Source organism: Olea europaea, unplaced genomic scaffold, assembly GCF_002742605.1.
Source record: "Olea europaea var. sylvestris unplaced genomic scaffold, O_europaea_v1 scaffold3287, whole genome shotgun sequence".
Lineage (NCBI taxonomy): Eukaryota > Viridiplantae > Streptophyta > Magnoliopsida > Lamiales > Oleaceae > Olea > Olea europaea.
Window position 1 is genome coordinate 66,591 of NW_019251790.1, and position 15,468 is coordinate 82,058.

The window sequence follows — 15,468 nt, forward strand, 5'->3', positions numbered from 1 at the left end:
TTTGGAACGCATGTTCATGTCTAAATGTGATTTTGCATCGCTTGTAGATAATTATGGGCTCACTATGTATTATGTATCCATATGTATATTTCATTTTAGGGGAATTTACCAAAATGTCATTTTTTTTGAAAATGCACAAAAAATTTTGATGTGCACACAATTTGGACAAAAATGTCACTTTCTTGTTGTCAAATGTCTAAATTACCCTTAATTTGACTTCTTTGGAGCATTTAATGCTCCTTCATGATTGCTTTTCAAAATAATTAATGTTGTGATTTGATTGTTTAATTTGTATATTATAATCATTGAAAATATGAATACTATATTATAAAATACGAATTTAGTTAATAAAAAATGAATATAAAATCCTTCAAAACCTTAGTTAACATTAAAAAACAAATTTATTGTGAAAGAAACCCTTATTTCATTCTTCTTCTTCATTCATTTTCTTCTTCCTGAAAAGGCATTACTTCATCCATCTTCTTCATCTATTTTGAAAGGTAAGTTGTTACGAATTGTTTATATTTCTATGTAATAGCTTACTTTTTTTTTAGAATGTTAAAAACAACATGATGGTCTTGTTTTTTTAATATTCTTGAAGGAAAAATATACCAAAAATATTTAGGAGAATGTGAAGTGTTCCATATTTAATGAAACATTCAGTCATTTATTTCTGGAAATAGGTTGTGATGTTGTAGTTGAGAAATGATTATAAGCATTAATGCTACCAAACACATTTGAAACTTCTCGGCAGTTCCGACACTTGAACCGTCGAACTCGACATTTCGAAATTGTCGGGATCGACATTTGAACTGTCGTACCCGACATTCATAAACTGCCGGGATAGAAAAGTAAACTGTCTAATTGGACAACTGAAAATTCTTGACACCCTTAATTTGACCTTGTAGTATTACATAGGTTTAAATATTGGAACGTGTCACTTCCATGCTATTATATAGTCAACATTTTGATTGCGCATAATTCTTATCATTGCATTCCCAACATTTCAGGTATGAATAATAATTTCAGATTTATCGTGTTGCACGGGGGAAAGTTTGTTTACGTGAATGACGAATGGAAGTGGACTGGGGAGAAAACCACTTCCATTTTAGTGCCGAGCAGTATCACACTACCCGGAACTATTGTTACGGTTGAACGAGAAACTTAGTGTTTTCGATCCGCGCACAAAATTGGAATTGAAGTTCAAAGTACCGAACATGAATATACCGTCGGCCAAAATACTCGAAGATGAAGACGTAAATTGGTACATATCAGTTCATAAGGAAACTGCCCTCTGCGTTACGACTTTGGAAATCGGCCTACCAAGTGTTGAAATGTAGAGGGATACAAATTACAGCCAACAATTGTTCGCCGCAGCGGAAGATCACCACACCGTACAGGACGACGAGCTCAATCATCAGCAAAGTGTCCCAAACAATAATGCAGCGGATACTCCAATTTTCGATGTTCGGACTGCATCATTACATGAGATGTTCGACGATCCCTTACATGGTACAAGTACTGGTAATATTGCTGACGTTGACGAAGAACTATTACATTCCAAAAGTCCGGATACATGCGACTGGATATCCACTGTGAATACGCCGGATCTTACCGAAAGGGAAATATTTTTTACCAAGCAAGAGTTGTACTCGAGAATTTGTCTACTTGCGTTGCGAGAGAAGTTTCAATTTCAGGTTAGCAGGTCAAGCCAAAAAATGTTAACCGTTATATGTGCCGACGATAATTGTAAGTGGATGTTACATGCTTCGAGTGTGAAGCAGTCCGCCATCTTCATGATCCGCAAATTCAACAATGTGCACACATGTTCCATAGATTATCATCATAATGCACATTGACATGCCACTAGTTCCATAATTGCTGAGCAGATTATGGGGAAATTGGATAATACGTACGGATCGTATGATCCTACCACTATTGCTCGTGACATGGAACGTGAGTTTGGTGTGAAAATTAGTTACCATCAAGCACGTAGGGGAAAGGTCATTGCTTTACATTTGCTACATGGTACATCGGGTGATAGCTTTCAAAAACTTTCTTCGTACTATCACGTCCTAAGAGAGAGTAACCCGGGAACAGTAACGTACATCGAAGTAGATTCTCGTAACAGGTTTCACTACCTTTTCCTAGCTTTCGGTGCAAGCATTCGGGGTTACTTGCACTACATGAGGCCCGTTATTTGTGTTGACGGCAGTCATTTGAAAGGTCCGTACAAAGGTACCCTTCTATTGGCAACTGCCCAAGACGCCAATAAACAGATTTATCCGTTAGCGTAGAGAATTGTTGATGCCGAAACGAATAGATCGTGGATGTGGTTTTTATCAAATTTGAAAGATCTTATAGGTGACTCGGACGAATTGGTGTTTGTTTCCGACAGGAAAATAGTATTGAAAATGCCATTGCTCACCTATTTCCTCGGGCTCACCGCGGGTGCTGTGTTTGGCATATGGAAAAGAATTTAATCTAGTGGTGCAACAACATAAGTTCAATATTTCTATTCAAAAGAGCCACAAGAACTTACCGAACCGAATAGTTTGAAAGACTTATGGGACAGCTTCGTAGGGTTAGTGCAAGAGCGTACAGGTACTTGGAGCGAGCATGTTTCCCATTTTGGTCACGTCACTCACGTGCACTATTTGTTGGCCAACGGTACAACATTTTGACCAACAACAACGCAGAATCTTTGAACTCGATATTGAGACATGCTCGTTCGTTACCGATCACGTGCTTAGTGGAACACATTCGACATACTATGCAAAAGTGGTTTTATGAACGTCGAGCAAGTGCAACCACATATAGTACCGTTCTATCACCAATGATGGAGAATGAGTTACGGACGACGTTCGAAGTAGGTACGAGGCTGCGAGCGCATGGCTTGATAAATAACTTAACACATGTTGGAATATCCAATGACACGGACATCGAAGACTTCTCCGAAAAGACGTGCACTTGTCGTGAGTTCCAGTTGAATTGTATGCCGTGCGTTCATGCAACTCGTGCTGCTTGCTTGAGAGGTAAGTCATTGTACGATCTCTACTCACTGTATTATACATTCGAGTACTGGAAGGGTGCCTATGGAGAAGCTATATATCTTATTCAGCGTGAAGTGGACTAGAATGTTCAACCCGAAATTACAGGTACTTCTATTATGCCCCCTAGTGTGCGTCGTTCTCCAGGTAGACCACCCACACGACGTAAGTGATCCAGACGCGAGTACACCACACGGCTCAGGAAATGCACTCGCTGTGGTGGATTTGTTCATAATCGGACCACATGTTCGAACCACACTGTACCACGTCCGATGTAAGCAGCATTTTGTACGTGAGTGGTTGAAGTTGTAAGTGAAGTGCTTCCCCGATGTTGTTTGTATATGACAATGTAAATATTGTATTACTGTTTTCATTCTCTTACGCGTAAACATTACTCTTTGTTATGTTAACATTTACAGAACACAAATAGGCACAACGCATTGCATAATTTTCTCGAACCAAAATACAATTTTTTTGTGCATAACATTGTTGCCATTGTTGACACATGTAAATAGAATGTACGGAATATGAAAAGTTTAACCATTATACAAGTTTCCTTTGAAATGCATCTTACGAACACATCATTTGTAGCACATAACACTGTCCGCAAAGTTCACAAACTACGTTCAATGTACACATTAGGTTGTGTTCGTTCACCCAAACTACATGTTATAGGAATATGCATATTACATACACAGAAAATTTGTCAGTAAACCCCGACAGTTCATCCGTCGTTCCCGACAGATGGTGTCTGCCATTCTCGACAGTTGTACGACTCTACGCTTTACAAAATACAAAAAACACATAACTTGCCAACGGGAGTTTCCTACTTGCTACAGAATTGGTTAAGCGTCACAAAATCCATCCATTACAAAAAACCACTATACATACATACGTAGAAACCCACTCATGCAACAAATCCGGACTCTTCACTCGGAGCTAACACTTGAACCTTCTTCCCCACCGTCATCATCCGAGTTGATGACAATTACCTCGGGCGATGGAACGCGACCTTGCCCCTCATCCTCATAACGTTGGTCTTCGTCTGCATCCATAAATGAGAAGACCCATTCAAGTACATTTCTCGGAGACTCACCTTCATCACTTGTAATTTCGTCCAGGTTCGAAAAGGGAACGACAGTGATGGCTCTCCTACCATCATTCGAACTCACTTCCTCATCCTTCGAAGAAATTACGATGGGACATAGCGGGGTTGAACCGGGTGTCAGCATCGGCTCCTGAAGTGCCAGCGGTGAATTGCTTCCCGTGGACGATGCCTTTATTTTTGTACGAAGAAACAGACTTCAAATACTTTGTTACGTTCCTGCTACAAGATGCCTCAGAAAGAGTTTCATATATCCTACTTGAAGTGTGCAAGCCTTGCTTTATACTGGAGGTATATGAGGACATTTAAAGCAATTTACCAACCAACCACCATTTCATTTCTACTTAACACTTGAATGACCATTGGTGTGATGGTTTAGTGTGATGGTTAAGGGTGTAAGTGTACTTTAATGCAGTCCATAAATGGTGAGAATTATGAGTAAATTGTACCCATGTGCAATATCTGCAATGACAACATTCCTGCAATGAATTTGTACTTACATTACTTAACAGAATTTTTGTACTCCTTAGTCACAATTGAATAACGTTTTTAAATTCTAAATCATATGAATTGCATGAAAAATTGATAAAATTAGTGTCCCTACTAATGAAGATGAACATTGGATGACTTTACAAGCCATTTTTAAAATAAACTTTAATTTCTACGAACAAGCAAATTTATATTAAAATGCATGTCGAAATAAACATACATCGGTTGTAATGTTGGGGCCAACTTAACAAAGATAACACCGAATTTTTCATTCTACGGTAATGCGAATTTTACAATAATCATTGTCCTCGATCGTTCGACCACACTCCATTACACACAAGATCATTTCATACCATGACTCATTTGTGTAGGTATAACACCTTCAACTCCAATGAAATGAAATTACAGAATACTACTACTTCATAAAGTACCATGAACATCAAATTAATTACAGTACAAACAAATGTCATGTCTCAATGTGCGTTCCACTTAACCATATCCCCATATGGAATTGAAGTAATCTCATAAACTCCCTTGACATCATCAACCGCATCATATGAGATACGATGTAATCATCTCCACAGTAGCACCTTCAGGCATGAAGGTTTGGATCCCTTTGGCTGTTATTTGGTGCTATTAACTACACCTCTTCATCATTGTACAAAAATTCGTCATCACACCTTGATGAAAGCACATGCTCAACTGAAAAATCAGCCCTCCGAATTAATCACCTGCCTACCTACATCAGGTGTCCACTAAAGTGAAATGACAGAGCAAAGTAAGTTCATAACTATCCATCCAATCAACGTAAGAACTAGAAAATGTACTCACCCATGGAGTAGAAAACGTGCAGGCAATCTAATGACCAAAAAACGAACCCTTTCACATATCATAAACAATACAGGCCATAAATATAATGGTGAAGCCAACATACAAGACAAAGAAGGCATCGCACCAGACCAACACAGAGGCTCATGTTCGCTGGTTAATAGCTTCGAATGGCAGTAGTTTGGGTGACTATAAAATTCATAAGGAGTCCACACTCCACTTCGTGTCGAGGCTTGGTGGTGGCAGGCAGATTATTGTCAAAACCCTTACTGGGAAGACAATAACCTGTGAAGGTGAAAGCTCCGAGACCAGCGATAATGTTAAAGCTACAATTCAGGACAAGGAAGGAATCTCACCAGACTAGGAGTCAACTCTGCACTTCGTGCTGAGGTTGCAGGCAGGCATGCAAATTTTTGTGAGGACTTTAACAGGAAAAACCGTTAGTTCGTATTGACAAGTCATATGACTGGGATGTATAAGAATGATGATATATTCATTTTAGTTATGATGTTGATGTACCCTTTCACATTTCATGAACAATACATGCATTATATCATCAACGCATACACACAAAATTTATCGACACTACCATCCCATGCTTGCACTAAACATGTATTATAGCAAAACGATATGTACTCTACAAAAGATAGTTTAACGTGTACCATATTTCAGGAACAGTAAATGCATTATGTCGTCAACGCATACACACAAAATGTACTGACAATACCATCCCATGCTTGTACTAAACATTTATGTACTGTACATACGACAATTTAACATGTAGCATATGGGTGAGCAAACGTATCCGTCCATAAGTCAAACCAAATTCAAAGCATGTCTTTGTTACCAACAACGTATCTACTACTACATCAGACCTTACCAAACCACTTAAACTCACTCATTTCTTTACTCTCTTTACCCTTCCCTTCATGTATGGCGTCCGAGTAGGTGGTGCAGGATATCGAACACGAGTCAATCGCCGCCTATTTGTGCTGCCCACATTGCCTTCCTTCTCCGGTACGGTCACTTGTGCAGACAACTCTGTGTCAGCTCCCATATAAAACATTTCAGCATTTTAGTAAAATGGTTCTGTGTGAACAATGCCACATAGTCGTGGAATAAGATTATTGAAGGAAAAAAAGCACATATCGTCCACCTCTTTGACGTCATGGGTCGATGGGCCTTTCTCGTTGTCATCGCTGGGGAGGGTGGGGACAGTCTCTCCTGAGTCTAGTTCAAAGGAAATTGGGTGAAATGGACAAACACAAGATATGAATTATCATCTGCGTAGGGAGGAAGTGTTTGGTAATATAACCCAAATCACAGAAGTTGGAAAAAATTACTCACGTACCGTGTCCTGCATGTCACCCTCCTCCGTACGGTCGTCGTCCTCTAGACTCTGTTCGTCTCCACCTTTCCTGTCTAGTTGGAAGATAGAGAACAAATGAATGAACGAGTGAAATTGAATACATATGCGTATGCCGAAATGAGATGACAAAAGTTGAAAAAAATAGCAGACATACCGTTCACCGCATGCATTTCACCCTCGTCTGCATGGTCGTCGTCGTGTGTGCTCCGTTTGTCGCTGCCTTCCCCCGCTACTCGAAAACAAATAAGAAATTATTAAATGACTTAAATTGAAGACAGTAAGTAAAGGGGAATAAAATAGGACAAGAAAGATATCAGGAGATGAGATGACATAAAATGCAAAATTTACACACGTACCATTCCCCTCCTGCATTTCAACCTCGTCAGCACGGTCGTCGTCATGCGGGCTCCGTACGTCGCTGCCTTGCCCGTCTACTTGGAAACCAAAAAAAAAATTAGTATTACAGTCAAATTCAATAGACTAGCATATCACGAGATGACATGACATCGAAGACCAAAAATGTGTTACATAGAACAAACGGACATACCATTCACCTCCACGTTCCCGATAGGGGAAGGACGGCCACCGTCATCCCGGCACAGGTCCATGTCGCCTCCATGTACATCTAAATAATTTGGCAATTTCAAAAATACATTTGTAAGCAAACGCATAGGAAAAATTACACACATGTTGTAAATGGAAGTAACACTAACATAAACTCATACCTTCGTGAGGGTCGTCCCAAAGGTTTGGCTCATTCACTACCGGAGCTGAGCGGAAGTGGAAGTGCCACTAGACAGGGGCACCAAGGTAGATATGAAGTCCCTCAGTATGGCGAACTCCTCGGTGACGTGCTGCATGATTTCAAGTTTCACGATCTGCAACCTCATCTTGAAGAGGATACGCTAGTCATACAACATACCCTCCACGTCCTCCCTCGTCAAAGTCGCTCCACCACGCATACCATGAACCCCAGATGTGGACGGGGCAACCATTGGAGTGGATAATGCACCCGACTGCCGTCCCGAGGCATCCATTTCGTCCTCGCTGTCACTACCACAGGTCTCACTGGAAGGGTCGCGACCGCTTTCTCCACTGTTATCAGGCTTAGACCCATCGTCCCAGTTGCCCTCCGGTGTGTGATGGCCATCGCTCGTGGATGTGTCAAAGTCCTCGGCCCCTGCACCGGACTCGTCGTCATGCCCGTCACCCTCATCGCTACCGTCATCTCCCCCACTAGCTGGTGCCGCCTCATGGAATTGTGGGCTGACAACCCTCCTAGTGAGGTCATCCAAAAATTGCACTGGACGGTCGGAGAACGACATCTGATCAAACTGCATTAATTTTCAACACAGAAGAACAAGAAGAAAACCAATCACAAAAACACATTGTAAAAATCAACCAAGATGTCAGTTCCTGCCTTACATTTTGCAAGCTTAGATAGTTTCTGCAAGGTCTGGTGAATCCCGAGCCCGATCTTGGATGCCTTCCGGTTGAATTAACTAAAATAACATAATTTTTCTGAAAAAAATGAAACATAATCTTTTCAACAACTGACGAATATGGGATAATATATTCAGAAGAGTTAACAAACATAATCTTTTAATATATTTTCACAGACAACAACAATTTCACGTCATCAACCATTTCTTTCTAATTTAAAAACAATAACCCACAGGCAATACAGAATACATTCAAAAAAGGGCTCACAAAATTGCTTTGAATTAATAAACAAGAAGACCTGAACTGTGTGAGATTGAATACTGAGAGTGACGCACAGTCCACAGACTCCACCGAGTCCGGTCCTCCGCTGAGCTGCTACTTCTGCACGGAATGGAAACATGGAAATTTAATGGTTTACTGTTTGCACTTTTCAGCCGGTTTCAAATGGAGTTTGGGACCTTAGGTGGATTTTGCTCTGTCGATTTTAATTTCCTCATTCTGAGCAGTTTAGATACAATGGCTAAACTATTGCTGGCAATTTTCTGATATTCAGTGGAATTCTTCTTCAGATTCGTTCACGTCATTGAGAGAAATGAGAGAGTGAGCGAGTGATTTAGGGTTCTTCAACTGGGGGATTGGTTCGTGCATTTTGGTTTTTGCTCTGCTTTTTTCTTCAATAATTCAATTTTGTCAGACACTCTTTCAAAATTTTGTACAATTTCTTTGATTGGTCTAATCTCATTTAATTAGGACTTATAGGATATTTAAATTTGGTTTTAAGGGTAAATATGTCTAAAATTGGCTAAATTTGACATTCTTGTAATGTCAAAAAAAAGTGACATTTTTGTAAATATAACACCAAAAGTTGACTATTTTGATAATTTCCTCTTCATTTTATTTCTTAGTAAAAGTGAGATTTCGGCTTTTCTTTATTGTGTTGTACTATAATTTGGGATTTGTGTGAAATTGATCACAGGTTGGTTACTCATGTTTAGAGGAGAGATAATGCCGAAATTCTGTTAGAAAAATGATGTATAAAAAGTGATAAATTGTATTTGTAGTAGCCTTGATGGTGGGTCTAACTTTTACTTGGTATCTATTATCGACGCATACCACGTCCAGATCTAGTGGTGTTACACAGGGCGAGGTGTGTCAGTTTGGTGTCAGAGCATGCATTAGAGTTCATGGATTTGCATTGTACATACATACATCTCCATGTTTAGCATATCATCCAAAACTGTATGTGAGTCATGCCTCCTGGTGGCAAAACTTGAAGGCTCCAAGATATGTTGCCCCAGTCTCACATTGCTCCTGATAGAGATGAACTGAGAGAGCCCGAGAGAGTAGATGAATTGGTTCACCAGCCTCCTGAACAACAGGGATAGGGAAATGTGATTGGAACTGGTCCTATTGCTGTTGAAAGAATTGCTATTGTCGTTGTATCTGCTATGCGTAATACTGACAGAGATTTTAGTATTGAAAGGGCTACAAAGTTAGGGGCTAAAGTGTTCACTGGCACAGTCGATCCTACAGTTGCGTAGGCATGTATGACCAAGATGGAGAGGATATTTGATGTTATGAGTTGCTCAGACGATCGGAAGTTGTGTCTTGCCACCTTCTTCTTAGAGGAGGGTGCGTATGATTGGTGACAGTCGGTACGGAGCACATATCTAGACCCTTCCATCATTACTTGGATAGATTTTCGTCGTATCTTTTACGATGCCTATTATCCTCAGTCCTATAAAGATGCAAGGCATGAGGAATTTTTGAAACTAGTACAAGGGCAGATGACAGTTGCAAAATATCAGGTGAAATTTATTGAACTTTCAAAGTATGCCCAAGTTCTGGTAAGCAATGAAATTGATAAATTCAGACGGTTTGAAAATGGGTTAAGGGAAGAAATCAGGTCAGTAGTAACAACTGCAGGCTGGAATGAATTTGGTAAATTAGTGGAATCAGCTTTGAGAGTAGAAAACAGCATTTCTGATATGCAAAGTAGTAGAGAACAAACAATGTTCAGGGCAAGCGGTAGTCAGACAATGGTGAGTGCTTCTAACTATAGACTACCTCAGAGGGACAGTAGAGGATTTCGACATGGTGTGTCCAGTTCAGGTCAATTCAAATCTCGATCACGGGGAAGTCAGGGCCCTATATTCAGTCCCAGTACTGTACAGCAGCCAGTGGGCAATCGTACTTATTCTCAGGCTTTTTCCTAGAGATTATTTACTCCAAGACAGGGCAAGAGTTTTACTAGTACTAGACTTCCTTATTGTCAATTATGTAGAAGACTTCATCTCGACACGTATTTAAAGTTCAAAGGGAGTGAAGTCTGTTATCATTGTGGTCAAGGCGGACACATCAGAAGAAATTGTCCAGTTCTATCACACGAAAATGGCATGGTACCAAAGATATTTCCTCAGCAGAGTGCTGGTAGTACAAGACAGAATCAGACTCAGAGAGATGATTTAGTTAATAGAACAGGTACAAACAGTGTGGCCCAGTCCAATATCGCAAGCGATAGTGGTACAAAATCAAAAGGGCAGGCAGGACGACCGAAAACCCAGGGCAAGGTTTTTGCTATGACTTAGTAGGCGGCAGAGGAGTCACCAGATGTTATCATGGGTATGTTGTCTATTTTTGATAGAAATGCTCGTATTTTGATTGATCCTGGACCTACACATTCTTTTATGTCATTTGCATTTGCTTTATATGCGAATCAAAAGTCAGAACTTTTAGGCAGTTGTTTGGTAGTGAATACACCAATAGGAGAATCACTATTAGCAAACAATATATATCGAGATTGTTGAATTAAGGTAAAGGAGAATAAGCTGAAGGCCAATTTAATACATCTTGACATACATGATTTCGATGTTATCTTGGGTAGGACTTTTTAGCAACAAATCTAGCTTCAGTTGATTGTTTTCGAAAGGAGATTGTGTTTAGACAGCCAGGATAGCCTGAAATTATATTCAATGGATAGCGCTGAATTTTACCGTCTTATGTGATATTTGCTATTGATGCTAGAAGATTACTCAACAAGGGCTGCCATGCATATTTGGCTCATATAATCGATACAGATGTTAGCAAACTAAAACTTGAAGATATCCCAGTGGTCAAGGATTTTCCTGATGTATTTTCAGAAAAATTACCGGGCTTACCATCAGATAGAGATATGGAGTTCACTATAGATCTGATTTTAGGAACTGCACCTATTTCACGGGCACCCTATAGAATGGTACCATCAAAATTGAAAGAGCTAAAGGTTCAGTTGCAAGAGTTGGTAGACAAGGGTTTCATCAGACCTAGTATATGATCGTGGGGAGCACTAGTTTTGTTTGTGAAAAAGAAAGATGGCACTATGCGACTGTGTATAGATTACAAACAATTGAACAAATTGACAATTTGCAATAAATATCATTTGCCACGTATTGATGACATGTTTGATCAGCTTCGAGGTGCTACAGTATTTTCAAAGATTGATTTGCGTTCTGGATATCATCAACTTCAAATCAAGAACAGTGATGTGCCAAAAACTGATTTCAAGACAAGGTATGGTCATTTTGAATTTCTTGTGATGCCATTTAGGTTGACTAATGTACCAGCAGCATTTATGGATATGATGAATAGAGTGTTTCGCCCATATTTAGATAGATTCGAAACTGTATTCATCGATGATATTTTAATATACTCTCATAATCATGATGAACACACAGAGCATCTCAGAATCATCTTGCAGACTCTACGTGATGAGCAGTTGTATGCTAAATTCAGCAAATGTGAATTCTGGCTTGATAAAGTTATATTTTTGGGACATGTCATATCAACAGAATGAATTTATGTTGACCAACAGAAAATAGAGGCAGTGGTAAAATGGAAAAGGCCTATTAATGTGACAGAAATCCGAAGTTTTCTTGGCTTAGCAAGTTATTGTCATCGTTTTGTAGATGGATTTTCTAAAATTACTCTTCCTTTGATCAGTTTGGCTAGAAAGAATGCTAAATTTGTTTGGAATGAAAATTGTGAAAGAAGTTTCCTCGAATTGAGGAACAGATTAGTGTCAGCTCCAGTTTTTGCCCTTCCATCTCTCGGTGAAGAGTTTGTGATATATAGTGATGCTTCACGTCAGGGTCTTGGTTGTGTTTTGATGCAGAATGGGAAAGTTATAGCATATGCTTCCAGGCAGTTGAAGAAACACGAACTAAGTTATCCTACACATGACTTAGAGCTAGCTGCAGTTGTCCTAGCCTTGAAAATTTGGAGACATTACTTATATGGTGAGAGATGCCAGATAGATACAGATCATAAAAGCTTAAAGTATATTTTCGATCAAAAAGAGTTAAAATTGAGGCAAAGAAGATGGTTAGAGCTAATAAAAGATTACGACTACAAGATTGATTATCATCCAGGAAAGGCTAATGTAGTTGCTGATGCTTTTAGTCGAAAAATATCGAGTCCTTTGACTCAGACTAATGCAGTATGTTCATCTTTGTTTGGTGAGTTCAGAGCTTCTCATGCTCAATTATCATTTACCAGTGTAGGAGCATTGTTTGCCAACTTCCAAGTGAGGCCTACTTTGATTGACACAGTTAGAGAAACTCAAACTCAAGATCCAGTGTTGAGCAAATTGAAAGAAGAAGTTAGTAAAGGTAAGCATATAGATTATAACATTCGAGATGACGGAGCTTTATTTATGGGAAACAGATTATGTGTTCCAGATGATTCGAAATTGAAGGAAGAAATGCTAGAAGAGGCAAATAGTTCAGCTTACGCGATGCATCCAGGTAGTACAAAAATGTATCGTGTACTCAAAGAACAGTATTGGTGGCATGAAATGAAGAAAGAAATAGCTGAGTTTGTATCCAGATGCCTCATTTGCCAGCAAGTGAAACCAGATCGTCAGAAAACAGCAGGATTGTTACAAAAGTTGCCTATTCCTGAGTGGAAATGGGAACACATTACTATAGATTTTCTATTTGGACTTCCACGGATTCAGAGTGGACATGATGGCATATGGATCATTGTAGACAGATTGACGAAGACTGCTAGATTTTTGCCTATTAAAGTCACTTACTCGCTAGATAAATTGGCAAACATATATGTTGATGAGATAATAAGTTTGTATGGGACACCAGTATCTATTGTCTCAGATAGAGATTCTCGTTTCACTTTTAAATTTTGGCCAAGTTTGCAGAAAGCTATGGGTACTAAATTTCATTTCAGTACAGTTTTTTATCCACAAACAGAAAGTCAGTCAGAAAGAATTATTCAGAATTTGGAAGACACGTTACGAGCTTGTGTACTACAGTTCAAATGGAATTAGGATACTCATCTTTCTTTGATGGAGTTTGCTTATAATAACAGTTATCATTCGAGTATAGAAATGACTCCTTTTGAAGCACTGTATGGTAGGAAATGTAGAACTCCAGTATGTTGGGATGAAGTTGGTGAAAGAAAGTTATTGGGTCCTGAATATGTCCAGATTACTGCTGAAAAAGTAAAGATAATTAAAGAAAAGTTAAAAACAGCCCAAGATAGACAGAAGAACTATGCAGATAGACACAGAAGAAACCTTGAATTTGATGTTGGAGATAGAGTTTTCCTACGATTGTCTCCATGGAAATGTGTTATCAGATTTGGTAAACGAGGTAAATTGAGTTCGAGGTATATTGGCCCATATGACATTGTTGAACACATCGGTCCAGTTGCGTATCAATTGGCTTTGCCAACAGAATTGTCCAGAATTTATGATGTATTCCATGTTTCTATGCTTCGTAAGTATATTCCAGATCCATCTCATGATTTGAAATCACAACCAGTTGAGCTGAAGGAAAATCTTACCTATGAAGAAGAACCAGTTCAGATATTGGATAGGAAGAAACAGGTTTTGCATAGTAAGACTATTCCTTTGGTTAAAGTCTTGTGGAAGAATCATGCTATAAAAGAAGTGACATGGGAAAGTGAAGAGCAGATGCGTTCTCAGTATTTTCAGATTTTTCGCACTTTGTTAATCGAGTTTCAAGGACAAGATTATTTTAAGGGATTAAGTTTTGTAATACTTTAATTAATTCAAAAGAAAAGTCAAACTTAAAAAAATTAAAATTAAAAAGAAAAAGAAAACGGCAGGCAGCTATGCCAAACCAACCCATTCCCAATGTAATTATGTGTGTGTGTGTGTGTGTGTGTGTGTACTTCAAATCTTTAACATACACATTATATCTACACAAAAAAAAAAAAAAATGGGGGAAAGAAGAAAAAGGGGGAAAAGGAGAAAGGAAAAAGAGGGAAAAAAGGGAAAAGAGGAAGGAAAAAAAGGAAAAAAAATGAAAACTTACAACGTGTTAGGAATTAAGTGGGTTATATTATTAGACTTGGATTTCTCAATTTTGAAAGGTAAGTAAAAGTTACTTATTGAAAGGTTATGTTTGATTTTATAGTTGTTAAGTTGTTAGATTAAATTCAATTTTATTGAAAGGTTTAAATACAATAGACTATAAAATTGAGTAAAATGAAAGAAAAATTAGTTTTACTAATTAAAGAGACTTTAGAAATCGTCTAAACGTAAAATAATTATGTTTGTGTATCGCCTGTTTAATTATTGAAATTACTTAAATTAGTTAATTTTTTATTTAAAAATTATATTATATTTCAGGCGGTGATACGGATATCGAGATAGCGTACCAATCAAATTGATTTTGGCGTAATTTTGTGAGTGGAAAAATATAAACATTTTTAAAGTATTTATAAATTAAGTATATTGTTAAAGTATGTACAATTATATGCAATTATGTGTTTGAATTATATGGTTATTATGGAAATATCTTTTATTATGATACATGTGGATTTTAAAGATTGTATACAGTATATTGTAAATTGGAATATGAGGTATGATTTTGAGATGGTCAAAAAAGTACCCGTGATTATATTTTAGTCCACTGAGAGGCTTTGACCGTGTTCTATACTACACTGAGGGATTTTGGACCGGGGATGAAAGGGTCTTGACCATGTACATTTAGTTCACCGAGGGACCTTGACTATGTTCTAGAATTGATTATAAGATGTCTTTGAGACCAACTTTCGTTCACGAAGGGGCCAAATACCCGTGGCTAAAGTTCTTAGCCCGAGAGGCAGATTATATATTTCAGTCAGAGGGTACATTTTTTGAGAATTTTTTGGCACATTTGATG

At 38.5% G+C, this 15,468-nt stretch overlaps 1 pseudogene; it reads left to right on the forward strand.

Annotated features, from left to right (window-relative positions):
* Positions 1 to 5,505: 5,505 nt before the first annotated feature.
* On the forward strand, positions 5,506 to 10,500 carry LOC111385798 (annotated as a pseudogene).
* The last annotated feature ends 4,968 nt before the right edge of the window (positions 10,501 to 15,468 follow it).